This window comes from Felis catus, chromosome B1 (genome assembly GCF_018350175.1).
Source record: "Felis catus isolate Fca126 chromosome B1, F.catus_Fca126_mat1.0, whole genome shotgun sequence".
Lineage (NCBI taxonomy): Eukaryota > Metazoa > Chordata > Mammalia > Carnivora > Felidae > Felis > Felis catus.
The window spans coordinates 25,965,832-25,992,393 of NC_058371.1; the positions used below are offsets into that span (position 1 = coordinate 25,965,832).

General features: G+C 45.4%; 1 protein-coding gene across 3 annotated transcripts in view; it reads right to left on the reverse strand.

The window, feature by feature from the left end:
• Window positions 1-26,562, reverse strand: part of PRAG1 (PEAK1 related, kinase-activating pseudokinase 1) — a 110,071-nt gene that overhangs the window by 49,223 nt on the left and 34,286 nt on the right. For 2 of the 3 annotated variants that reach the window (XM_045055312.1, XM_003984642.6), the window contains exon 1: window positions 1,922-2,054. The gene's annotated coding sequence lies outside the window, so the exon portion shown is untranslated. Of the gene's footprint in view, window positions 1-1,921; window positions 2,055-20,473; window positions 20,641-26,562 lie in introns of those variants that run through there. The other variant, XM_045055311.1, reaches the window with a different exon arrangement.

The following is a 26,562-nucleotide window of genomic DNA, read 5'->3' on the forward strand; positions in this document are numbered from 1 at the left end:
CTCACCGACACGACTGCTCAGAGATGCAAAGGTTTTTAGGGGCAGTCTTTGAAGAAGAGAACAGAATGAAGTGCTAGCCTTCCACCATCACTGACTCACTGCATCCTGTTACAACTGGTTTCTCAGTCACAGCAAACAGAATTTACCATCCTGTCAAGCCAGAAAAGATGCTTTCCCAGTTCTGTCTGGGGAGCTCCATGCCTGGAATTATCCCCTATTTGTTTTCTGTGAAAGATGGTGAAAAACTCAAGTGGCGCTCACAAACCAGGAACGTCGCTTCGCCTCCCAGTGCCAACTCTCCACAGCCTGGGAATGGTACCTTCCTGCCCACGTTCCTTACCTCCGAAGGGAGGCGGCCCCCAGAATTATGCAAATTCCCCCAGTTCAGTGGGAGGTAGCAGGGCAAGATTAGAAAAAGATCCCAGCATTCTTTCTGATCCAAGTCGTGATAAAACATCTTTGCCTCTGCAAACTTCTGCACTAGATTTGTGGCTGCAATTTGCAAGACTGAAGTTGTCAGACACACTCCCATCCCATTTCCAAAGGAATCTGAAGAATGACGGCCAGATCTGTAAAATTAAACCTTTTGGCTCTAAATACCCCTTCACGCTTGCATCAAAGGCTGTTCATGCCTCACCCCGAAGTGACAGAATTCCAAAAAACACTCACCTGATAAATGTATACATACCGTTAAATTAATGCAACAGTGGAAAGGAAAAGTAGGTACGGAAAGTGTCTGGTTTTCAATACTCCACTGGCAAGGGTTGCCCAGGCAGAAAGAACAAAGTGACAATCTTAACACCCTCCTTCCCCCACCCCTCAGAGGGTAAGTCGTGATATTCGCCCAACTTTTCATTTTATTTTTTCCGTCTCCAATGCTACCTACGCAATCTCATCTCAGCAGTAGCAATGTGATTTTCATGGGTTAGACCTACTACAGTTTAAACCAGTAAGGAGGATGGCCGAATTCCACAGGACAACGGGATGGCAAAGTCACCGCACAATTCCCCAGGGCTTCCTGTCAAATGTCCCTCTCAAAACGGGAAAAGGTTGCTACCACGGATCAGGCCAGTGATCAGTAAGGTCCGTGGAACCTGACTCTGCACTGATGGCATTGCAAAATTCCTGGCCCCTAGACCTTTGGGCTTTCCTATCCAGTTCTGCAAAGCCATGTCCTTGCTGGCTGAGCTTTACCTGAGAAAAATAAACACAGCCGGCCCTGCCTCCATTCCCATTTACAGGACCTGAAAGCGGAGAGGTGGAGAGGTCCTATTTTCTCCTGGTGTGCTTGTGTGTGTGTGTCCGGCTGGGAACACGAGCAGCACACGCAAAGGTTAAGAACGTGCCCACGGTACGCCCTCTTTCAGAAGGCTCGGGAGAGAGGCATCATCTCGTTCCCTCCGGAGACTCGGAGGCTGGCATCTAACCCGGGGCAGCGCCAGCGGCCGCTATCCTGCGGCCCCAAACCATCACCCCCGGGATCCCTGAACGGCCTCTCCCTCTGCTCCTTTGACAATACGGCTGCCGCGGAAATGAAGTGTCCCCACTAGCAACTCGCAAAGCGCTCGGGTCCCCTGCCCCAGACTGAACAGCAAGACCAGCAAGACCAGCACAACAGTCGGTGTCCCCTCCCCGAACTCGAAGGAAAGTTTCCCCGTTTTAAAAAGCGCGATGCTCGAATGAATCGAAAACAGCCCTCCGGCTCCCGTGTGCTCCGGGCTCCGTGCCTGCACCTGGAGCACAAGCCCCGGCGCACGCGGTCCGGACGCTCCACCCTCCCCGAGCGGCCGCCTGTCACCCCGGGGGACTCCGACAGGGGATAGCCCTCTCGGCGACCGCAGCGCTCCCCCGGAGCTCCCCTCTGCGGCCACGTTTGCCAGACAAAAAGAGGCCGGATTTGGAGAAAGCGTCGCGGGCTCACCTCGGGGCCGCGCTCCCCCGGCCTCGCCGTCGGTCGCCGAGAAGCCAGCCGCCCGGCCGGGCGCCTCGGAGCATTGTTTGGAGAGTGAGCGCGCGCAGTGCGTGCCCGGCCGCGGGCGGGTGTCCTCTGCCTGGGCCCGGAGGCCGGGTGGCAGCTGCGAGCGCGGCTCCGCCCCCTCCGCCTCCGGTTACGCCGCCCGCCCAGGCTCCCGCCGCACCTCAGCAGTCCCCGCCGCCTCCCCGCGCCCCCACCCCCTACCCGGGCCCGCGCGCCTCCGGCTCCCCGCCGGCGGGCTGAGGCTCTCAGCCCCGAGTCGTCCAAACTCTCCCCGCCCCGCCCCTCCCACCCGCGCCCACCCGCCCGCCCGCTCCGGGCCGCGAGGCCCCGCCCCTGGCCCGGGACTGGGCGCCGTCCGACCCGCGAGCGGGGCCCCGGCTTGCCCCCTCCCCGGAGACCGCGGTGCGCGCCTCTGCCACGGCGACTCTCGGTGCCGGCAGCCTGGCTCTTACTACAATGTCTGTAGAGGTATCATAGGTGTCCGGCATCCCTTCATCCAGCCGGCTCTGCGAGACTCGGGGGGGCGGGGAAGGCACGAGAGCCGGCGAGGGGGAGCCGAGAAAGCCAGGGGTCAGGAGAGGAATAGTGAGGTCGGGATCCCAGACCGGTCCCGAAAGCTGCGTGGGCACCGGGATTGTCCATCGCTGTAGCGGGCGGGAGGAGGGTGGGGCGCCAGGGAGCCGGGCTGGGAATCCCGACCTCGGATTCCAGATCCCCTCGGTCCCTGGACTGAGCCTCACTCAGGCCAATGGCTTAACCTCTAGGAACTTCGGTGTTCTGGATATAGAATGAACGGTTGAACTGGACAGAGCTGGTCTTCCACCTCCCTCGGACATCCAGGTCTTACGCAGGCCAATATTACACCTGTGTTTACAGTTTCCAGTAAGTGACTCACTCACTGAGATAGACCGAGTTCGAGATAGTCCTCCGGCTAAATAAATATCTTTTAACAAAGAGTACCACACAGCCCACACCTAGTCAGTCCCTTCCCCCACCTGCCTCTGACAGGCTCTGCACCTTGACCTGGGTGGTTCCTCAAGACGTTAGCACCCAGGTCACCACCTTGAGAATGCCTGGGTGGGGGCAATGTGGTGAAATGGAATAGGGAGAAGACCGGGAAAAACACCTGTGGGCTCCTCTCTCTGCCCCTCCTGCTCTCCAGAGAGGTAATAATGTATTGTAACTCCAGTTGGGTCCTCTGCCCTCAGCCCACAGGGATGAGCCTGTGAGCCTCCACCAGACGAGAGGAGGAAGACTGGTTCCCCTGGAGATTCCTGGGCTTTCTTGAGATCTAGCCCTGAGAGGGTGAGGAGGTTGGCAGAGAGGAGAGAGGGAGAAGACACGATTGTGAGGCTTGGCTCGGGGGTGAGGAAAGGAGAAAGGTAGAGGGATATAGGGAACGCTTCCTCGTGCTCAAATGTCTGGATTTCTCCTGAGTGTGAATAGCATTTGGGGGAAGGTGTAGTGGGATGGAACCAACACTGGTTAAGTACCTACCCTGCGCCATGCCACCCCAGGACGGGGACATCACCGCTATTTCATAGAGAAGAAAACCGACCCACGAAGTACCACATAACTTGCCCGGGCCCATTTGCTGAAAAGTGGTAATGCTGGGAGCCGAAGCAAAGGCTGTCTGGCCCCGCTGATGGACGATTCCATGCTGCCATGCTACCTCCTTGTCCCCAAGTACAGGTAGTCCAGCCCTATTTTTCTTTCTTCCCAAAGTGAGGGGAAACCACTGGAACAGACAGGGAAGGAAAACTCTGGTTAGCCTCCAGCAGCAGTCAACAAAACTGAAGGGTCCAGGCCTCTCTTGACTAAGACCTGGGCGGGGTGTTGATAAGCAGACAGGTACAAAGTGGTCTGCACTGGAGAAATACAAAAATAGCACAAGGCCGGCCAAGCAATTCAGTTACAGAGGGAGATGGCACACCCCTGGGGTTTGAGAAGCTTCTGGATCCCATGATTCAGGCTAGATATTTCCCTTCTTCCTCTGTAAGGCCTGGGTGGGGACACCCACCTCACAGGCTTGAGTGCACATAGAAGCCACTCGCTTTCCCACTTTATTTTCTTCTGTTTACTTAATTTATCCTTAGTACATAAACAGGCGGAAGAACATAATGATAAGCAAACGCAACGGCGTGAGACGGGATTGGCGGTTCTGTGGCATGGGACAGCAGTTGAAGGGTTAATTCAGTCTTTCTGCAAAATAAACTGTGTTCCAAAGTGTTTTTGCTGTGCTCACACAAAATGAATGCATTACACTGTAGTTGCTGACATATAATGTGCATCTTTTAATGCCAGCGACACGGCCTTAAAGATGGCTTCATCCTGCCTAATGAAAAGAATCAAAAAATACTTCAAAAGACTCACTTAGATCCACATAAAATTCCTATTCTCTGATGCAGTGCTCTACCAGTGACTGTTAAGTATGTTATCTCCTCGGTAAAGCTGCGGTAAGCTCATGCATTTTAATAAACAATTCTTGCTCGAACTTCCAAACTGCATCCTGCAATGCAGGGCCATTTGTGTATACACAGCATTCTGCTTCTGGCTACTTATCAGTCCATTTCATGACACTTTTAACTGCAGGGCTTGCTTGTACGCCCTGAGACACATCAGACCTTGAAGAAGAGCAATTCCCTTCAAGGTTTTAGTCCAGGAGCACCGTTCTGTACAAGAGAGCAGTTAAATTTGGGGAAATGACAAAGGCGGGGACAGGTAGTGCTTTGGGGTAGGTAAGTGAAAGTCGCTTGGAATTAGAGAAGGAAAAAGGCAGAATGAGGAAGTGCACACCATCAAATTATACTGAGAAGATGCTAGCTGGGGAATTTAAGGGGTGAGACAGTGTGAAGACTGGACCAAAGTAATCCTGTGCCTGATCTCTCCCCTGCCAGAGAATAGGCCCCACACAACAGAGAGGTGTCTCTCCCCTTAACGGGAGAAAGGTGTTCAGAAAGGTGTTCAACAAACATTTATTGAGTGCCCTCTACTTAGCACTGGATGAGGTCCTATGAGGAAAATACAAGGTCTATGAGAGGGAGATAATGCAGGGGCGGTGGGGGCTCAAAGAAGGAAAAGACAGAAACAAAAAAAGTGGCTTCAGGGAAGAAGGGGGCTTAGGAGGATGAGCAGGATTTCCATGTGTGGCCAGTGGGGACTTCCCAGACTGAGAGAATGGTATCCACAAAGGGATGGTCATGGGAAAGGCGGGAGACTTTGCAGAGATCTCCTATCCAGTCTGGCTGGAGCACGGTTACGGTTATGGGAGACAAGGCCGGAAATGCAGGGTGGGGCCGGCAGGAAGGCTTGGCCGGCAAGCCAGCCAGGAGGAGAGCACTGACTTTTCTGAGGAACCAAATGATATCATCCAAGTTAGCTTTTCATTAGCTCTACCTGGATCTTCTATCCCAGATAAATTAGGAAGTGGGACTAGAGGCTGGAGACGAGAAGAATGGCTTGGAGTCTCCATCTCTGGTCCAGATGGGAGGTAAGGGGCCTGGATAAGGGAGGCAGCAGTGAGAATGGAAAGCAGGGATGTGGGGTGGACAGTTCTGAAAGACATGAAGAGGGAGATACAGGAGCTGGTTACTTATTGATTCACTGTGAATAATAAGATATTAACTGATAATAATAGCTTACGCTGTGGAGTACTCATTCTATGTCAGGCGCTGGGTGCTAAATGGTTTACATGCCTTCTCTTGTGTAAACCTCACAGAAACTCCCAGGTAGGAGTTGCTATAAGGGAGAGGAAGGAATCAAAGATAAGCAGCAGAATTGTAGCCTCCAGAGACTGGTAGACCAATGGTAGCACTAGGACAGCTAGAGAAGTCAGGACATTGAGGTTGCGGTCTCTTGACCCTGGCACGTGTGGCACATCCAGTGAAAGAAGGTATCCTGCCAGCTGTGGTGTTTGGAGCCACAGGAAAATTGAAGGAGGTTGGAGGAATATGAAGAGATGATCTGAAAAGGTGAAGGGCTGGGGCGCCTGGGTGGCTCGGTCGGTTAAGCGTCTGACTTTGGCTCAGGTCACGATCTCTCAGTTGGTGAGTTCGAGCCCCGCGTCGGGCTCTGTGCTGACAGCTCGGAGCCTGGCGCCTGCTTCGGAATCTGTGTCTCCCTCTCTCTCTGCCCCTCCCCCTGCTCGTGCTCTGTCTCTCTCTGTCTCTCAAAAAATGAATAAATGTTAAAAAAAAAATAGAAAAGGTGAAGGGTGGACAAACACAGTAATCTAGAAGAGTCTGTGGAGAAAAGGAGTCAGGACCCTCTCTTTGAGACTTTCCTAAACCCAGGGCAGTGTGAAGAGATGTCTCCTGGAGAGAACAGCCAAGGAGATGACGTGAAAGGAATTCAGGTTGTGGGAAATTGTGTGAGCTGGAGAGTGTCTGAGACCAGCTTAAACTCTCAGTCACTCTGTTCACAACAGCAGGAGCTTCCAGTGGACCCCATGGAAGGAGAAAATCGGGTGGGAGGAAAATGAGATGGGAAAGGTGGGCTTGAGAGGGCTGTTGACTAGGGAAAAGGGCATTGGACTGGGGGGAAGAAGGTGGCCACAGACGAGGTAGGGTGGAATCCCTGGGAACCACGGGCACGTGCTGGGCCTGCCTCGGTGGCATCTGGGGTCCCAAAACCACCACGGAGGAGACTGGGAAGGTAAGGAGGCAAGGAAAAGGTCTTCTGGAAATTTGCTGTGAGGAGCTCATCTGAGTTCTCTCCATCCTGCTGGAAAATGACATTCTCAGCAAGCCAGTCAAAGGTTGGTCTAGCAAGCATACACAACCCCACTCCACCCCTGGTTCTCCCTGACTTACAATTAGCTCTTTGGGTTGCCATCCCAACTTAACCTCTTTCTTCTCTGAAGTGCGGAAATCCAAGTAATCTTATCAGTTAACCCCTGTCCTGTGATTATGGCATCACATCTTTGTGTCCCAGCTTTTTCAAAAAACCTTTTCCAACATCCCATTCTCCCCCGACTAATGTCCTAGGCAACTCTCCACAGGATAAAACATTCTAAATAATTTACAGTATCATATTCCAAGCACTGAATAGATTTCCCCCCCAAATTGAAAACTATTATTTAAATAACTGCAGGATGTCAGAATCTCAAACCACATGGGACTGGGAGCCAAGGGTACAAGATTGTTATGATCTTCCTTTGTGCCCAAGTGCCACAGAGCTCAGATGTCAGGTGTTGAAGTAGGAAAACACTTTATTGTTTGCCTTTTTTAACATAAATACAGTTAGATGTGCATCCATTGACGGATACCTTATTGCAAGCCTTAGTTTTTCAAAATGTCACTTATAGATTGAACTGTGTTCCCCCACACCCCCAAAAAAGATGTATTGAAGTCCCAACCCCAGTTTCTCAGAGTGTGACCTTATTTGGAAGTAGGGTCCCTAAAGAGGTAACCAAGTCAAAGTGAGGTCATTAGGGTGGTTCCCAACCCAAAGTAACCGATGTCCTTACAAAAAGGAGGAAAGAGACAGGCTCTCAAAAAAGGAAGATAATGTGAAAACACAATGGGAGAAGAGACCATGTGACCACGTTGATGAATCTGGAAGCTGAGGGAGGCCAAGAACTGGCAGCATACAACAGAAGCTAAGAGACAAGGGAAGGTTTTTCCCCAGAGCCGTCAGAGAGAGACTGGCTCTTGCCTCCACCTTGATCTCAGACTTCTAGCCTCTAGGCAATAAACTTCCGTTGTTTTAAGCCTCCAGGTTTTTGGTACTTTGTTACAACAGCCTGAGGAAAATAATACGGTTACCAAAATGAAAACGTTCCACAGAACGATAGACACTACTGCTTCCAGACGGAAGAGAAAGATTTTTCAAAAATCAGCTCCAGAGAGCATGACACACAGGAGACATGGTAATTAATGCCCGCTACATATGTAATGCCAGACAGTTCTCTGTATTAAGGTCAGTGTCCTTTCGTTCAACCTGCCCTGTGAAGAGAATGGTCATTCTTTCATTGATGGCTCCCTCTTTCTCCGGTTTCAGGTTCTATGGTTAGGAGAAAGTCCTGGTTCCTTACCAGAGCTGGCATTTGCATGGTTAAGAAACTCGTTACCTCTGCACCCAGGGAGTGTGAATGAAGATGTACCTCAAAGCCCATCAGGGGGGTGTTCTGGGTCCACATACACTTCCAGAGATGTCATTAATGGACAGGAGAGATAATCCATGTCTAATCCTTCAAGGATAAATGGAGGCACAGAGGTCCTAAATGACTAACATGACTTACCCAAGGTCTCCTAAGACATTTCATAATACTGTTCTTCTGAGCTTTCAAGGTTGTTTGGTTTAAAATTTTTTTTTTAACTTTTATTTATTTTTGAGACAGAGAGAGAGAGAACATGAACAGGAAGGGTCAGAGAAAGAGGGAGACACAAAATCCAAAACAGGCTCCAGGATCTGAGCTGTCAGCACAGAGCCCGACATGGGGCTCGAACCCACAGACTGCGAGATCATGACCTGAGCCGAAGTAGGATGCTTAACGGACTGAGCCACCCAGGCACCCCTAGGTTGTTTGGTTTTAATGTGGATTGTGAGTTAAGGATGTGAAAATGAGAACTATTTGAGGAATTAATTCATAACTCCCACTGCTTCTCTTTCTGACTGAGCTGGAGCCAGGGTTAGAAAGAAGCAGAATATTCTACATTAGGAAGGGTCACAAAGGAAAAAACAAGCCCATTTGAAAGACCTGCTTAGTTAAAACCTCCTAATGATACAGCTACTATGGAAAACAGGTTAACGGTTTCCTACAAAGTTAACCATAAATTTGTCATGTGGCCCAGGAATATCTACCTCGAAGTAGAACTAGGTACACACGAAAACTGGTGCACAAATGTTCACACTGCATAACAGCTAAAGAGTAGAAACAACCCAGATGTCCATCAACTGGTGAATGAATATGCAATCTGTCCATATGGTGAAATACTATTCAGTAATAAAAAAATTAAATGCTGATACATGTGCCAACACGGATGGACCTCAGAAAGGTTATGCTAACTGAAAGAAGCCAGACAAAAGATTACTTACTGTGTGATTCCATTTATATGAAATATCCAGAAGAAATAACTTGATAGAGACAGAAAGTAGACTAACGGCTGCCTGGGGTGGGGGGTGGGACTGGGGTATGGGAGCGAGGGATCACTGTCAATGGGTATGGGGGGATCTTACTCCAATGACGGAAGTGTTCTGAAACTAAACTGTAAATCATGATTGCACAACTTGAAACACTGAGTAAAAATTGTTGAATTACATGCTTAAAATGGTTGAACTTTATGGTATGTAAACTATACCTCAATGAAGCTGTTCATGAAAAGAGAAAGAATGGAATATCATTGAGCCTTAAAAGTGATGGAAAGTCTAACACCTGCTACACCACGGATGAACCTTCAGGACATTATGCCAAGTGGAATAAGCCAGTCACAAAAGGAAAATTGCTGGATTCCACTTTAGCTGAGGTCCCTAGAGTAGTCAAATCCATAGAGACAGCAAGCAGAATGGTGGCTGCTGAGGAGGGGAGAGGTGCGAGTGGGGAAGTATTGTTTAGAGGGTGCAGTTTCCCTTTGGGAAGATGAAAAAGTTCTGGAAATGGATGGTGTGATGGATTCATAATGTGAATGTGCTTAGTGCCAGGGAACTGCACATTTTAAAAAAGTTAAAATGGCACCTTTTATGTTGTGTATATTTTATACAATTGAGAGAGAGATTGAGAGAAACGCCTATGTCTCTGTAAGCAAACTGCCTGTTTCTGAAAGATGAAACAGGTCTGAAACATCTCATGTTATCTTTAAGTCAATGAGCCTTAGTCATTCAGAAGACCATCAGTTTTTAAACTCCTGTAGGAAAGAGATTGATTCATAATTCTATGAAGTCACAGAAACTCCAGGCCTATTGCTGCCTGATAAATCATGGATGAGAAAACATCACATGCTTTCCTGTTCAACCATCTCACCGTTGGACATCCTTCTCCCCTTGCCTTGCCCAAGGCAGCTTCGGGTTTGCCTTTTACTAGGTCAGTAGGCTTGTGAATGTCCTGACCTCTGCGTTGTTTTTGTGACATTACCTCTGGGACCCAGTAATCATTCTCCAAACCCAGCCATGTGAATGTCATTACACGGATCGTATCTTAGGGGCTGTCACTTGCAAAGGTAAGCCAGTGCTCTGAATCAAATTTGTCTGAGGAATGTTCAATGGAAGGAAAAAAAAAAAGGCTTCTATTTATCTAAAAAGGACGCGTCATTTGCCACCTGCTGTAAAGTTTTATAAGCATGTTGAAAAACAAAATGTTTCCTTTGCCTATTCCCCTTAAAGTAAAGTGGTCTTTTCTCTACCCCCCCCTTTTTTTTTATGGTTCTCATAGGAAACATACCCTAAGAGGATTGAAAGCCAATTTTTTGGACTCTTAAAGCATTTTACTAATAACCAGCATTGGCCCTTTCTAGGAGTAAAATCCCATTTGGATACAGCACAACTGTATAAGATATAACTCTGAGGACATCTTATTTCTCTCCATGTTCTACCACGTGGTGAGACCAAAAATACTTTTACCCACTTCCTCCTTTCATGTTTCTGAGAGCATGAATTGAGTGACAGGACAGATGGTGCGTGATTTCTGTGCTGGGTGGGGTGGGACGGCATGACAAGGGGGAGCAAATAAACCTTCTCATCTAGGACCTGTAGATACGTGCCCCCTTCCTTCAATTTCAGGCCCGCGATATGTAATTGATGTGGATTATCTATAACATAACTATCCAACCCCAGGGCGTCCTACAAACACTGGCTCTTATTAGCAAATTACTTCTCCCCAAGTCATAATGTCCTAGAATTAGCATTTTCACGTGGGGAAGACTTGCATAGTCAGAACAGTCAATAATCAAGTATAGAAGACTGGGGGTGGGGGGCAGGGAGTGGCTTATTTATTTTTCGGATGCCCTGTTTAAACTCCCAGACAGCATTGCCCACAATATCGCCCTTGCTGTACTTTGTGGAGTCAGGGTAACCTGCTTGTGGATTTACAGCCCTAACTGGTTTCTGACATCTAGAAATGGTGGCTGAGAGGCTCCCAGAAGGATGCTTGATAGAATGTCCTGTGGTCACAGAAGGTAGCAAAGTCACCAAGCTTTGCAGTGACCAATGAATGGGGGAAAGGGACCACCGACCACCCCGTGTCTAGAAAGGGGGAGGGGAGAAAACCTCCAACTAATTTACTGGAAAGCCCCAGGCCTTGTTAAGGAGGCTTTAGGATAATAGCTCTTTTGACTGTTCAGTTTTTTCCCCTTTTAGAAGTGGCAGTGGTGGCTGGCAGAGAGAGCCATGGAGAGAGCAGGGCAGGAAAGGGGTCAAAAGACACGTGATGGGGCTGATTAACAAGTAGGCTTTTTAAGCAGTGGCCAGGGGACACCTGCAGCTCTTCTAGACTTGCTTGCCCAGTAGGGGTTGTTTGAATGAGAAAACAGCTTCCAAAAAGATGTAACACAAGGACATAAAAGGAAAAAGAAAAAATGTGCATTTGTGAGATGAGGGAATTGTAGAGTTTTATCTCTGATTCTTCTCTAAAGAAACCTTTTATTATCTAATATTCTCATCAGTAGGTCAAGGCTCACAAGATGAGGAGAAAGGGCTCATCACCAGGGCACTGTGCTGGTGTTTTCCTCAAAAAGGAATTTGCTTTCAAACAGACATGCATTCACTAATCTCTTTTCTTAAAAGAGAGAGAGAGAGAGAGAGAGAGAGAGAGAGAGAGAGAGAGAGAGAGAAAGACAAGAAAGAAAGAAAGAAAACCACAAACACAAAATCTCTTCCAACTCAGCTGACTGAGTCCGAGTGGGGATGACAGCAGCATTCACTTGCATGATCCCACAGAGCTAGTGTCCAGAATGAAAATAAATGTGACTTTTCAAATCAGGGCATAGTGTTGCTTTGTTTGTAATTCAATTAAAGAAGAGGCATTACCATGTCATTGTATGACAAGGGAGATAATGAAGAGATCCACATGTTTTGGGCTGCAATAAAGCAACACCTGTGCTTGACAGATTGGCATCAGTATCTTAAGAAAGCCAGAAGGGGACAGTTCCTGATTTCCAAGGGGCTGTTCTGAGTGTGGTGGGGGTGGAGGAGCAAAGGGTCGAAAACCCCATACCTTCCAGAGTCAACCAGCTTAGCCCAGCTCTATACCAGATGGTTATGGTTCATATTTACTGATATTTCCTATAATTAATAAAGCCTTCCTTGATAAAAACCAATTGTGTGATTAGACAGACAGATAGATATGATCCATAGATCTATCTATCTGATATCTAACTCTCCCTATTGAGATACTAACTTGCCCAAGAAGGTCAGCCATTTAAATTTGGCTTTAGCCAGACTTGGAAGGAATTAAATGGAGCATCAGCATTGCCACCTTCGGAAAGTCATCATTGCCACCATGATTCTGGAAGCAGGGTTGGATGTTCCTACTTAGCACTTTCACTGGCCTCAATTTCCTTGTCTGTCAAATACAGTTAGTGATACCTTCCTCAAGTGGTTGCTTTAAAAATTAAGCAAGCTAAGTTATGTAAAATGCCTAGTTCAGAACCTAGTGTCTTCGGTCTTACTACATTTGGGCTATTATAACAGAGTGCCATAAACAACAGACATTTATTTCTCACAGTTCAGGAGGCTGGGAAGTCTATGATCAAGGCACCAGCAGACTCAGTGTCTGGTGAGAGCCCACTCCCTGGTTCATAAAAGATTGTCTTTTTGCTGTGTCTTCGTATGGTGGAAGGGGTGAAGGAGCTCTCTGGGGTCTATTTTATAAAGACACTCATCCCATTCAGGAGTGTTCCACTCTTAGGACCTAATCAGCTTCCAAAGATCCCACCTCCTAATACCATCACCTTAGGGGTAGGTTTCAACATATAAACTTTGGGGTGACCCAAACCATTAGTCTATAGTACCTGGAAAACATTATACTCAATTAAGGATGGATGTTGTTAGAGCATTCATCAGAAAGTTAAATCTATTCATTCACTCATTCAGCACATTTTTATTGAGGACACACCCTGTGCCAAGCTCTAAGCAAGGCCTGGTGATACAGTGATGAGCTAAACAGATATGCTTCCTGACTTTCTGAACTGGGCAGGATAGTGGGAGTGGCTGGGAGGCAATGACGCAGCCAAACAGAACCATGCATTTTTTTTAATATTATATACCCTTCTTTAAAAATTTTTGTTTATTTACTTTCGAGAGAGAGAGAGAGAGCACAAGCGTGGGAGGGGCAGAGAGAGGAGACACAGAATCTGAAGCATAGGCTCCAGGCTCTGAGCTGTCAGCACAGAGCCCAACGTAGGGCTTGAACCCATAAACTGTGAGATCATGACCTGAGCCGAAGTCGGATGCTTAACCGACTGAATCACCCAGGCGCCCCTAAAATTTTTTTTTATTGAAGTATAATTAACATACAGTATTTATTAATTTCAGGTATAGGGACCATGCATTCTTCTTTTTTTTTTTAAGTTTTATTTATTTATTTTGAGAAAGACAGAGACAGTATGAGCAGGGGAGGGGCAGAGACAGAGGAAGAGAGAAAGAATTCCAGGCAGGCTCTACACTGTCGATGCAGAGCCAGACATGGGGCTCAGACTCATGAAACTGCAAGCTCATGACCTGAGCAGAAATCAAGAGTTGGATGCTTAACTGACTGAGCCACCGAGGCGTCCCTAGGGACCATGCGTTCTTGATGGCAAATTGTGACAGGTGTTCTGAAGGGCAATACTTTATCAGGTCACAGAGTGGGGGACTCCACTTCCCAGAGAGTTAACGAGGTCTTCCTGATGACTCATATTGTGGCTGAGGTTGCAAGGATGGCGGCTGACCACTTGGAGAGTGAAGCATGACACGGAAGCGGGATGTGGGAAAGGGTATCTGTTCTGTTGTGTTTCATTTCATGCTCTTGCAGGATCAGGATATTTATTGGTGTGAATTTGGAAGAACTAAATTCCAGCGCTTTTTCTGGCATCTGAGTTGTTACTCTCCGGCATCACAGGGGATGCAGACAATGCAAAGGAGGGAGATTAAGGGGTCTTCAGGAAAGACACCTGGGTGAGGATAATGGAGGCAAATAGGAAGGCACCAATAGGATCCTGGGGTAAAGCCATGAAGCACTGAGCTGAGAGTCAGCAGAGCTGAATTCTGTTCCTGGCTAGGAGTTCTAGTTTACAGATGAGAAAACTGGGGTTCAAAAAGATTATGTATTCACCCAGGATATACGCCTAGTAGGTGGTGGAATTTAGACTACAATCCAGGCCTTTTTACCCCAGGTCTTTTGACTACAGCACAAATGGGAGGTTTGAGAAAATAGCTCATAAGTTTCTTTAATAAAGTTCAATGTTATGAAAGATCCCTATAGTGTTTCCTTAACAGCGTAACAGAAGAAGAAGATGATGAAGGAGAAGAAGGACAAGAAGGAGGAGGAGAGGAGGGAGAGGAAGAAGAAGAGGAAGGAGAAGAAGGAGAAAGAGAAGTGTAAAGTAAGGTAAGCAAGGAGAGGAAAGAGAGACAGAAAGAAAAAGAGAAAGAAAAGAGAAATGAAAAGAAGGGGAAAAAAATCTTAAATTCTATTTATGACTTTTCAACTTTGGAATGTGTCCAATTTAATTATTTATAGATGCATTAAAATCCACATCAGAGCATTCACCAATCGAAGGTTTTGTCTCCATTTCACCGTAAGGGTAAACACTAGAAAGACATGGGACTTCTCCACCATATTATCATAATGGTTATTTCAGCCAATGCTTGGTTATTATCCGTGCCAAATGCAGGGCAAACTGTGGAGGCATGAACCCCACAGAGAGTTCCAAACCGTTCTGAGTCATTAGCTCCAATATCCTCGCAGCTCCGAAAGCAGCCAAGCTGGAGGTCTTTGCTAAGCTTCGTTCCCTAAACCTCTTTCCACGCTATTGTTTTAAGCCTATAGGTTAAGAAATCAAAGACAGAGCAAAGAAACAGTTTACTTTGCCCTCAGGGTAGACAGCAAGTTAAATCAGCAAGTTGACATTAACATCTCAGTCTAGGCGATTCCTTGTCCTTTTGTTACTGGCACCAAACCTATTTTTTAAAATGTTTGTTTATTTTGAGAGAGAGAGAGAGAGAGAGAGAGAGAGAGAGAGAGAGAGAGTGGGGGGTGGGCAGAGGGAAAGGGAGAGACAGAATCCCAAGCAGACTCCTCACTGATAATGTGATGAGGAGGGGGTTGGTGCCACAAACTATAGATCATGACCTGAGCCAAAATCGAGGGTCGGATGCTTAGCCGACTGAACTGCTCAGGCGCCCCACTTGCAACAAACCTTCCTTTGGTTTCTCCAAGTGTGAGCCAAATATGCTTCTCCTTTGGCATTTCCTTATTCCCTAAACCACAGTGACTGAAGACACTGTTCTTCGTGCCCATGTCTGCTTCGGCTGCCCCGCCCCCATCCCCAACCCCCGCCGGCCACCAGACACACTGTTTTTCTCTTTACATTTTTGTAAGAAATCTAAATGTCTTGTCATTTAAACATAATATCAAAGTCTCCAATGTGTTTATTTCTGTTTCTCTATTAGAAGAAAGGAAGCTTGATAAAAATCATGCGCTGTCGTTCTCATAGAATTTCAATATTTTAAAACTAAAATGTTGCTAAGAGGAGCATCTCTCCCGCTCACCAAAAAACGTTAATTTAATAAAAAAAATGTTTAAAAAATTAGAACCTGGGGTGCCTGGTGGCTCAGTTGGTAGAGCGTGTGACTCTTGTTCTTGGAGTTGTCATTTTTTTTAATGTCTATTTTTGAGAGAGAGACACACACACAGAGCACAAGTGGGTGAGGGGCAGAGAGAGAGGGAGACACAGAATCTGAAGCAGGTTCCAGGATCTGAGCTGTCAGCACAGAGCCGGATGTGGGACTCGAGCTCACAGACTGCAAGATCATGACCTGAGCCGAAGTCGGACTCTTTACTGACTGAGCCACTCAGGCGCCTGTTGAGGCCCATATTAAATGAGCTTAAAAAAAATAAAAAAGCAGAATCTCCTTTTTTTTTTTTTTTTTTTTTTTTTGCGGAATAAAGACTCATGACTGACTTTGGAACTTGTTATTAGTATTATGTAGCAATAGCTCCTGGGCTGTTTATGGAATAGAAAGAGAAAGTGACTAGAATTGAGATACTCTGACCTCAGATTGATACACATACAAAAATAAACATCTATGAAAACAGCATGTTAATAGTAGACTTATTTTTATCCAATGTTATAGTAAACCAGAAAGATCTTCTCAACACTGGCCTCAAATTCCATTATTTAAGACTTTTCAAGAGGCATATCTAGGAATGTACAGACCAGAAAGTGCAGTGGCTTTCCAAGACCATAGAGAAAGAGAATAAGGGCAGTTCCTGTTAGCATACAAACTATTTCAAAGAAAACCAGATCCTTTTTTAAGCAGGAAATGACCCTATTTGGGGGATGAGGCCATTAGAAAACGTTTGTGTTCAGAAATGTATGTCATCTGCGTGTCATGAGATCCCCAGTCTAAGATATAACTCAAGACTGGCTACATTGGGTCCTATCATGGGAGAGTGATCTCATTTACTTAAGAAAAGAAAAGATACTGTTGCCCTTTGGGATGCTAATACTAGATCAGCATACAGACACTTCCCTCATTTCTTTTAACAACCTATCAAGTGTGTATTAACTATGAGGTTATATAAAGTCTATATAGTTCTATAAGGTTTCCAACTACCTTGCAAAGTAATACTTAATTTACTTCTTCCAAATTCTGTCATTTTTCTACCTTCAAAGGATAATTCGACTTCCTCTTTGGGCTCCGGGGAAGCAGTTCATACTCTCTCACCACTCTGATTTCCTCAAATCTCTCTGGGTCTTTCCCTAAGCTTCCATAGACCAGGGCACTGTAGACATGCCTCCTTAAATCTGTCCTCAGTTGACAGATGCATTCACCCTACGGATGAGTTTTTCCTTCCATATTTTTTATTTTAATCAGTTCCACCTATAAAGCTCTTTACTCACCCTGCCGCCCCCATCTAAATTCTATTCGTCTTGCAAAGTTCATTTTGAGGTCATTGCCCCCACACCTCGTTCTTCTTGTTCTCCACCTGTGACCTCCTATATCATTTATATTGGTCCCCCTTCATTACTTCCACACCTTGTTTCATTGTTCTTCCCCATTTTACAGTTTTCTTTCTTGCTCTTGCCTTGTCAGTCAGCCCAAAGGTCAGAAACCCCGATTTACACTCATTTTACATCCCTCTTAACCTGTAGGAGTGAGCTTCCCATGTAAGAGGAGCCATACGTGTGTTTTAGAGTCTTTGATGGTTTCCCTGCCAATCTTTGCCAAGAATATATTCAGTCTAAGTCTGTCCTCTTGAGTTTATTCTCTACCTGGATCGTTCTGTTGCTGTCTATGCACACAGGATGCCTGAGAAAACAGCAGAAGCTTGTGATTTTAATATAAAGAAGCAGAAAAGGGATTCAGTGGATTAGCACGCTGGTAGATGAATACTGTGCGGTGGACAGATTTCATGGAGACATCTAAGAATTTCATGATATCTTTGTGTGAAAGAAGGAAAAATAAATTGTGTTGAATCCAAGTCATTTCTGGGTCCTGAAACAATTATTACTCGTTCTAAGTTAATCCACTGGCCTTCTGGATTTTATATACTGTATCAGTCTCATAGGCTTGTCCTGCCACAGACACCATGGCCGATGTTCAGGGTGCTGATAACAGCCCAGGTTCTCTGCCCTGGCCAAGCCCACCACACACACCTGGTTCACATCACCACTTTTCTGAGCCAGGGGCCTCATCTGTCCCTTATGCAGTTTCTAACATTACAAGCTCAGTGCTAAGCCGACAGCAAACTGATGGGTTGCCAAAAAAAGTCGGTACAATCTTAGCGCCATTGCAGTGTTGGGTGATGGGCTACTGGGCAGAGCTAAGGCCTAGCAGAGCCAAAGAGTCTGGACACTGCTGATGAGAAACAGTAAGAGCCTGGAAGCTATATCACCCAGAAAAGAGGGTTTCATGGAAAGGGGGGAGCAGCAGGATTATATTCCACCTATATGTGATAGAGGATAATATGGAAGTAGGCCTTTGTGTAGACGAAAGCTAGGACTCGTGAGGGTAAATTATGAGGAGGCTCAGTAAGTTTATGGATGCGGACAGCAAGCTCCCAACACTGGTAAAATGTATGGACTTGGAGTTCAGATAATTAATCAAGATTTTATGGAAGAGGGGCACCTGGGTGGCTCAGTCGGTTGGGCGTCCGACTTCGGCTCAGGTCATGATCTCACGGCCCGTGAGTTCGAGTCCTGCGTCGGGCTCTGTGCTGACTGCTCGGAGCCTGGAGCCTGCTTCAGAGTCAGTGTCTCCCTCTCTCTCTGACCCTCCCTCGTTCATGCTCTGTCTCTCTCTGTCTCAAAAATAAATAAATGTTTAAAAAAAAAAGATTTTATGGAAGAGCTTCCTGCATTGCATGGGGCTAAATAAAAAGTAGGCGCTTCCTAATGCTTTATACAAATTACTCTAACTCTGAGATCCTTTGAGTGTTATTACAATTTTCAATTAAGTTATGTCTTTTCATGGGATGTAGTCACTGTAAACAAATAAGATTCCAGCTTCTGATATGAAGATAAATCAAGATTTCATGCAAGGGCAGGACTTAGAAGGTGGGGGTGGTGCATGGGAAGGTTTGCCCAATATCGGTCTTGATATCTTCCTTGGAGTAGTTTTTCTTGAGAACACGGTGGTTATGCAGAAGGCAATAATGACTTTGTTCCCTCCTTCCCAGTATACCACTCGATACATTAACCAGATTTAAGGTATTTGAAAACCTCTAAAAGTTTGAAAAACACCGATCAGTTGCTTTAAATGTGTCCAGCCTTCTCTTCATGTCAACTTACAACATATAGGAGTGGCAAATAATTAAACTTTTGGGGGGAATTGTTCTTTGCAGAAAAAGTGCCATTTTCTATTTTTATACATACTACCACATTTATTCTCTAAATTAATTCCATCAGAGAAGCATCAGTATTCCAATTTTACAGTGGACAGAGTTGGGGAAAGCAAGATGCTTACACAAGTTCACACACCCATCAAGTTGTGGAGCTTGTCTCTGAATCTAGGCCAGTGCCAGCCATATATCCTGCATATTCTGGGAAGACAGAAGGCAACGTTTAGAGATGCCCCTTACTTCTGAAAGGAATGGCTTGGCTTTAGAAGGATAGAGCAGTATTTGCTTAGCAGACAAGAACTCCCGCTTTGGCACTGGTGTGAAGTTGACTATCACCTCTAGTCTCTAGAGTGCCCTTCAGCAAGTTCATTCATTTCTCTAGGTCTCTGTATCCTTGTTTGACAAATGGGAGTGCTGATAGTACCTTCCTCGTGGGATGTGATTAATAGTAAATGAAAGAACACATAGAAAGCACCTAGCATAGCATGAACATAGAAAGTTAAGTTCCAGACATTATGAAGAAAATATATTCTTTTTCACCTTATAGCTCTCTACTCGGAAGGTTGCTGGTGGGGGTCAGAAGACATTAGTGTAGAGCTAGGTTATAGGGAAACAGCAGAGGAGAGAGAGACAGGACAAGCAGATTGTTCCCTGGAAGTTAGGCTTATCTGGTAACAGTAGCACTCTTACTGGCTGTAATGGATTCCTCTGTAAAAGGAATCCTCTCCCTACCTCTCCCTCAGTGCCTCACACAGTGCTCACATGCTCACTGTCCCATTCACTCAGGTAGCTGGTCTCATTTGGAGGAAGAAAAGAGCACACCGCTTAGGAAAAGCAGTAATTTACCACTTACACAAAGTACAGACTGGGGTGATAAACAGCTTGGTGATCATGATGAATGGTATTGTTCCCAGGACCTCAAAGCAAAGTACAGACTACACTCACGATGAAGGCAACAGTAGGTCAGAGCTGCTCGAATGACTTAGACACATTCCCCTGTGGGAAGACCCCATTTTGCAGAGAAAAAAGCAGATGCAAAACTCCGAGCCAATGAGGGGCATGCTTGGCACCGGGAAAGGGAATGTTTAAATTATATTCCGGAGGTAATTCAGTAGCTCGAGCTACCGGTGATGCAATTTGAGGTGTTCCCTTCCATCGGAAAGACCTAGATGCTCTTATATTTCTTTCGACGCCCCCTTCCCACCGGTCAAACCTCTTATTTCACTTCCCTTCACCTTCTTACAGTAACTGGGATTTAACCATACTGTTAAATAGCAGAACCATACTGTTTCTGCTACAAGTGCCTGCCTTGTAATCCAATTGTAACTTGGGCTGGCACTTAAAGTGACACATCGCTGTCCCCGAAGCTCCTTTGCTAACTTAGGAGCAGCGCCCCTGACTTTTGTAGCTTTTCAAGGCAAATAAGAAACATGCCTTATTCATTCATTCATTCATTCATTCATTCATTCATTCATTCATTCATTTTATTTAATTTATTATTTGCCTCTCCACTCTACCTTCTTGAGTTGCAGTCCAGGCGTAGAAAGAGGGCAACCAAACTCACTCAGTTGACGTGCTTTTAGTGCCCTTCTGAAGCCGAATGAGAATGAGGCTCCTCTTCCTGGGGGACCATGCCTGCAGCATCTTCGTGCAGCAAGGTTAACACTGACTTGATGTTTTCAACCTTCAAACAGATAGGGAGAGGGTTTGATAAATAAACCCAGGCACTGGCAAACTCGGCAGAAGTATTGAGAATTGGGTGGAGAACAGGGCTTGCCCTCTGCTGCTTCCCTTCCTTCTCCTTTCTGCTCACCTGAGGTCTGGGAGAGCATGCAGGGTCAGTAAGGCTTTCAGAATTGCCCTTCTTCATTTTCCAGGAATCGTGGTCTTTCTCTCTCTCCGGACACTTGCACGATCATACACCTCTTTCTCGGAAGTCACATTTAGTGAGGGGCGTAATTTCTATATAGTAAATTCACCCTTTTTAGGTATTGCAGATCTATGAATCTTGGCAAACACCTGCAGTCTTGTGACCACCACCACAATCAGCATACAGAATACTTTCATCACCCCAAAAAGTTTCTTCATACCCCTGTGGAGTCAACCCCTTCCTGCCATCTCTAGCCCCTGGCAATCGCTCATCTGTCCCTCTAGTTTTGCCTTCTCTGGAATATCATATTAGGAGAATCATACACCACGTAGCATTTTGTGTCTGGCTTCTTTCACTTAGTGTAAGGCTCTTGAGATATATCCGTGTAGCTCCATGTAGTAGTAATGTAGAAGTTTTTTTTTTTTACTTCTAAGTAGTATTCCATGACATGGATATTCGAAAATTTGTTTACCCATCCACCAGGAGATGGATATTTGATTAGTTTGTGCATTTTGGTGATTTTGAATGGAAATTGATTTCAAAAGGTTTTTTTTTGCAAGTTAGGTCAATATTGTTTTTTAGTAACTTACCATAACTTACTCATGTAACAATTAGCAACTATACTTTCAGTTTGATTTGATACTAAGAAATTACCTTTTAGGGTGCCTGGGTGGCTGAGTTGGTTAAGCAGCTAACTTCGGCTCAGGTCATGCATGATCTCATGGTTTGTGAGTTCTACCCCACGGCAGGCTCTGTCCTGACAGCTGGAGCCTGGAGTCTGCCTCGGATTCTGTGTCTCCCTCTCTCTCTGCCCCTCTGCTGCTCATGCTCTCTCTCTCTCTCTCTCTCTCTCTCTCCCTCTCTCTCAAAAATTAAACATTAAAAGAAAAATTTTTAAAAAAGAAATTATCTTTTGCCTTTTCAGCTGAAGCATTTGTTCCCAAATATGATCATAACCAGGGCAGGCTGGCCATGGGAACTTGTCACAGATGTTTCAACAGGCAGCCTTCTTTCTGTACTTGCCATTCAAGGCCTATGACTTTCCACTTGGAGAGCAGAGCACTACCTCTTATTCCTATCTGAACAGGCAAATGTACTGCTGGCCAAAGGGACTGAGAAGGCGGCCATTATAGCTGCCCAAGGTCCAGCAGTCCCTTTTGCAATAAGGCCATGATGTCAATAATTGTATGTGGATTGTCAAGTTCCTCCATAGGAAACTAGGGGCTCAACTTTAATTCTTCAAACTCTGTTACATATTGAAAATTTCAGGGGCGCCTGGGTGGTGCAGTCGGTTAAGCGTCCGACTTCAGCCAGGTCACGATCTCGCAGTCCGTGAGTTCGAGCCCCGCGTCAAGCTCTGGGCTGATGGCTCAGAGCCTGGAGCCTGTTTCCGATTCTGTGTCTCCCTCTCTCTCTGCCCCTCCCCCGTTCATGCTCTGTCTCTCTCTGTCCCAAAAATAAATAAAAACGTTGAGAAAAAAAAAATTAAAAAAAAAAAAAAAGAAAATTTCATACCTGAGAAGGAAGAAGAGCAGTACGTATAAAGACATCAAATTGTCAAGATGTGTTAAATGCTGATTTATCATATAGTGAATGCACTTAAAATGGAATTTGTGTTTTAGATACATTCGCCTCAGGCATCACAGTGTTACAACATGCCATGGTATTGTGGTATCATGTTGCAAAACTATCCCTGTTGAAACTTCCCTCTCTCTCTAACCTCCTTCTTTTCCCAGAAAGGGGGGGGGGAGAGGAGAGAAAAAGGGGTTAGGGAGTGGAGAAGAAGGAAGTAGAAAACTTAGGTCTTAATACAGCACTTTTTATCTTAGAATCTCAAAAGTTGTTTTCAGAATCAACCCGCTTGCCAGAATCAACCTGATTGCCAGGACAGGGGAAACTAGGGAGGAAGTAGAAAGAATTTTTGTGGAGAACCACAATGTGGCGGTTAATTTCATGTGTCAACTTGGCTGGGCCATGGGTTACCCAGATATTTGGTTAAACATTATTCGGGATGTTTCTGCTGAAAATATTTTTTGAATGAGATTAACATTTAAATTTGTGGACTGTGAGTAGAGTGTATTACTTCCATAATGCCGGTGGGCCCTGTCCAGTCAGTCGAGGTCTGAATAGAACACAATCTTGACCTCAGGAACAAGAAGAAATTCTGCCAGCCGACTGCCTCTGGATTTGAACTGCAACTTTGCCCCTGAGTCTCCAGCCTGCCATGCAGATTTTCGATTTATCATACTTCCACAATTACAGGGGCCAATTCCTTAAAATCTCTCTCTCTCCCAACCCCTTCTCTTTCCACACACACACACACACACACACACACACACACACACACACCCTGTTGGTTCTGTTTCTCTGGAGAACCTTGACTAACACACACCACAAGTCAGTGGCAGATTGAGTGCAGTGGTTGATGACAGAGGCTCTGGAGCCAATTATCTGACCTCAAATGAAGGCTCTGTCAATCATCAGCTGGGTTCAGTTTCCTCATCTGGGAGGCAAGTCTACCCCCCTTGTGGAAATGTGAAGGCACAAGGGCTCTGGGAACCCAGCTGCAATCATCATTATAATTAATATCTGAGTCCGAGTGGCACTTCTTTAAAAATTGGCCCAGGTTTGCAAAGAAATGTACTGTTTCTAGAAGCCTTGAATATGGCAGTGTTCACAAGTTTTGGGATGACTGAACAGTTATATCTCGGTAAGCCTTTCTATCAAGATTTATCTACTTGTTATCAAGTACTTACAATGCAGAGTTTTACCTAAATTCAATCCACCAAACAAACACACAGTGAACATTATTATCCCAATTTTATAGGTAAAGAAACAGGCAGAGAGGTGAAGAATGTCACCTGAGGTTACACAATAAGGCAATAGCACAGACCTTGGGGGACTTGTCACTACAACATCAAACTGAAAGCAAGACACACACGCCCATACACACGCACACATGTGCACACATGCACAAAAACTCCTAAAGAATCACAAAACTTCCACAGTTGGGAAAATATTGAAGACAATTTATTCCAACCCTCTCTCAAGCTGTTAATCTCTTCCCTAGCATCCGCTTAAACGAGCACTGAGCCTCAGCTAAATATTTTCTGTCCAGGAACCCAACGGCTACTGAAGCAGCGATTTCTATTTTTGGATAGCTCTAAATGCATCACTTTGTTGTTCTGTTTGCTTCTTATACAAGCCCAGTCTATTTACAATGTCTCCTCCCCTTCGGCGACAATCCTGTACCTGGGAGCCAGGCAGGCTATTTGCACACGGGTATGTGCTCCCCTTGTCCAATTCATCTTAATTTGAACGATCTATGTGGCAGAGTAATTTTGAAATATCAAGTAGTTTTGTTGGTGCGTTTACACATTTCTATGTACCTGCCTTGTCCTTCCTTCATAAATCACCTGGGACATTTCTGTCTGCTGCCTCAAGGAAAGGAAAACAGTGGAAGACTGAGGACACAGCCAATTCTGGGACAGAGCAGAAGGAGCGTTGCATTGGAAGGAACTTTTCAGGTACCAGTGAGGACACCGGTGTGCCTGATGACGAGGGCCTCTCCGGGATGCCGGCCCAGATGGGCAATGTCCAAGGACTAGATGAATCCCAGACTCCACAGTGCCCTAGACACAACAATGGGGCATGAAACAAAATTTCAGTTGGGTGATAGAAGAATCTAGTTATAGTCCTCGCTCAACTGAGTGTACCGAATGAGATCTACATCGGCTTTAATTCCTCAATGAAAAGAAACTAGAGAAAATGATTCTCTGCCTTGGGAACAGTCTTATCCCTGGAAGGGTCTGGATAGAAGGGCGGGAAATCATGGTCCCAAGAAAATACCCTGAGAGTCATGGGCACATATGTTTATCTTATATTGGTTCCTCAGCTCATTCCATCCAGCTGTCAATATTTCTTCAAAAAAATTTTTGGTAAGGGCTTGGTGCATGCCAGCAATGTGCCGATCACTGGAAAATCAAAGACAAGGGAGCTTGTTACCAGGAGGAGAACTAAAATGTGAGCAAGCACGCGGGAATGACAAAATTAAATTGGTTTAAAAACATGTAAAATGGTCTGTTTCCTTTCCTCTTAAAGGATCTGCTTAAAGGAAGTTACCTGAATTTTTATTTTTAAAAGTGATTATTATTAAGTAGCCAAGGTGCTATTGAATCTACCTCTTGAACCTCGTGAGACCCTGAAAGAGACCGTAAGGGAGTAGAAATTCTAGAGAGCTGAACTTTACAATCGTTGGGATCACCCTGTGGAGTGCAACTCCACTCATAGTTCACAGGCAGGCAGGCTAGGCAGTGTTTGGCTTTCTTGCTGGTGATTGTGGCCTTTTGTAGGACAATGTAAAGGCATGAACTAGATAACATTGAGCAGTGGTGCTCTGTGCTTGACACGTATTATTTTATTTCATCCTAGCAACAACCAATGAAATAAGTATCATTGTTAACTTGTATTATTGATAAGGAAATAAAAGCTTAGAAGGTAAAGTAACATACACAGGTAGTTAGGGGTAGCACAAAAATTCAAGTCCAAGTCTGATCCAGAACAAAATCATTTACCTGCTATATATTATTGCTCCCTAAAAAAATGCAGAACAGGCATTTGAAAACCCAAAGAGTCATACATCAGTCCTTCTGGACTAGTATCCTTCTGGATCTATTATGAATGCCAGTATCATGAGTAACAGACTTCTCAAGGATCTCATTTTTTACTAGTTTGGGAATTAGTCATATGGCCCAACCACCTTTAAGAGAAGGACACAAATAATTACTTTAAAACTTGAGACAGTTTAACCGAATTACTCAGGAAAAGGGCAATCCGGTTTTAAACAAAGACAAGCTGAAACTCTGCAAAATGTTCTTATGTTAGCTACTTGACTATTAAGATTCTCTTAATAAAGTTTTAAACTGTCATAAAAAAAAAACCTGGAACATTATCTGGGTTTGGGAACTACAAAGTCAGTGATTCTTCTGGGATTATCTCTTTCGAATTAGCGCAAGTCATGGCATGCCAAGAAAATTACTCTCCAAAGCACAAGAAACACATCTAGTGTGGCTGGTACCCTTGTTTACATAACAGTGTTTATGCTGTATGCATAGATACACATCCACACACTGTATACACACACATTTCAGGCACACCAGTTGAGAGGTTTTTGTGGTTTGCCATTCTTCCATTGCTTCCAAGAGACCAGAGTTAGCCCTGTCTTCATTCTATGACTCTCCTGTTCCAATCTGAGACTATATTTGCCTTGGCTTTTTCCTTTTGTGCAGAATCCACACTGATGATCTCACAGCAGGTTGCATTCAGTATTGCACCTCCTTCTCCTCTCCAACAATTTCTCATCACCCCTCATTATCACTGTTTTCACGTGCTCTGTAGATTTGTTTCCTGGACAAATGTCCAGGCAGTGATGAGGTTAGTCACGTACCGCTAGAGTAATGACACCATAAAAAAGGTTGGGGGGGGGGGTGCCCAAGGGTGGTGCCTGCTGTAAGACGTCATAGGAACATGGGGGAGGGGGATGGGAAGAGCTAGCTATTACGACACAAGGGAGATTTCCCAGGAGAGATGGTATCTGATCAGGATCTCATAGAATGAGTAATAGCTGTTCCCAAGAAAGTGAAACCACATGGAAGGGCAGGGAAGAGTCTGGACCGAAGGATGCACCACCTCATTTGTTTTGGAGACCCTTACCTTTAAGCGAGCTCCTGCTTCACC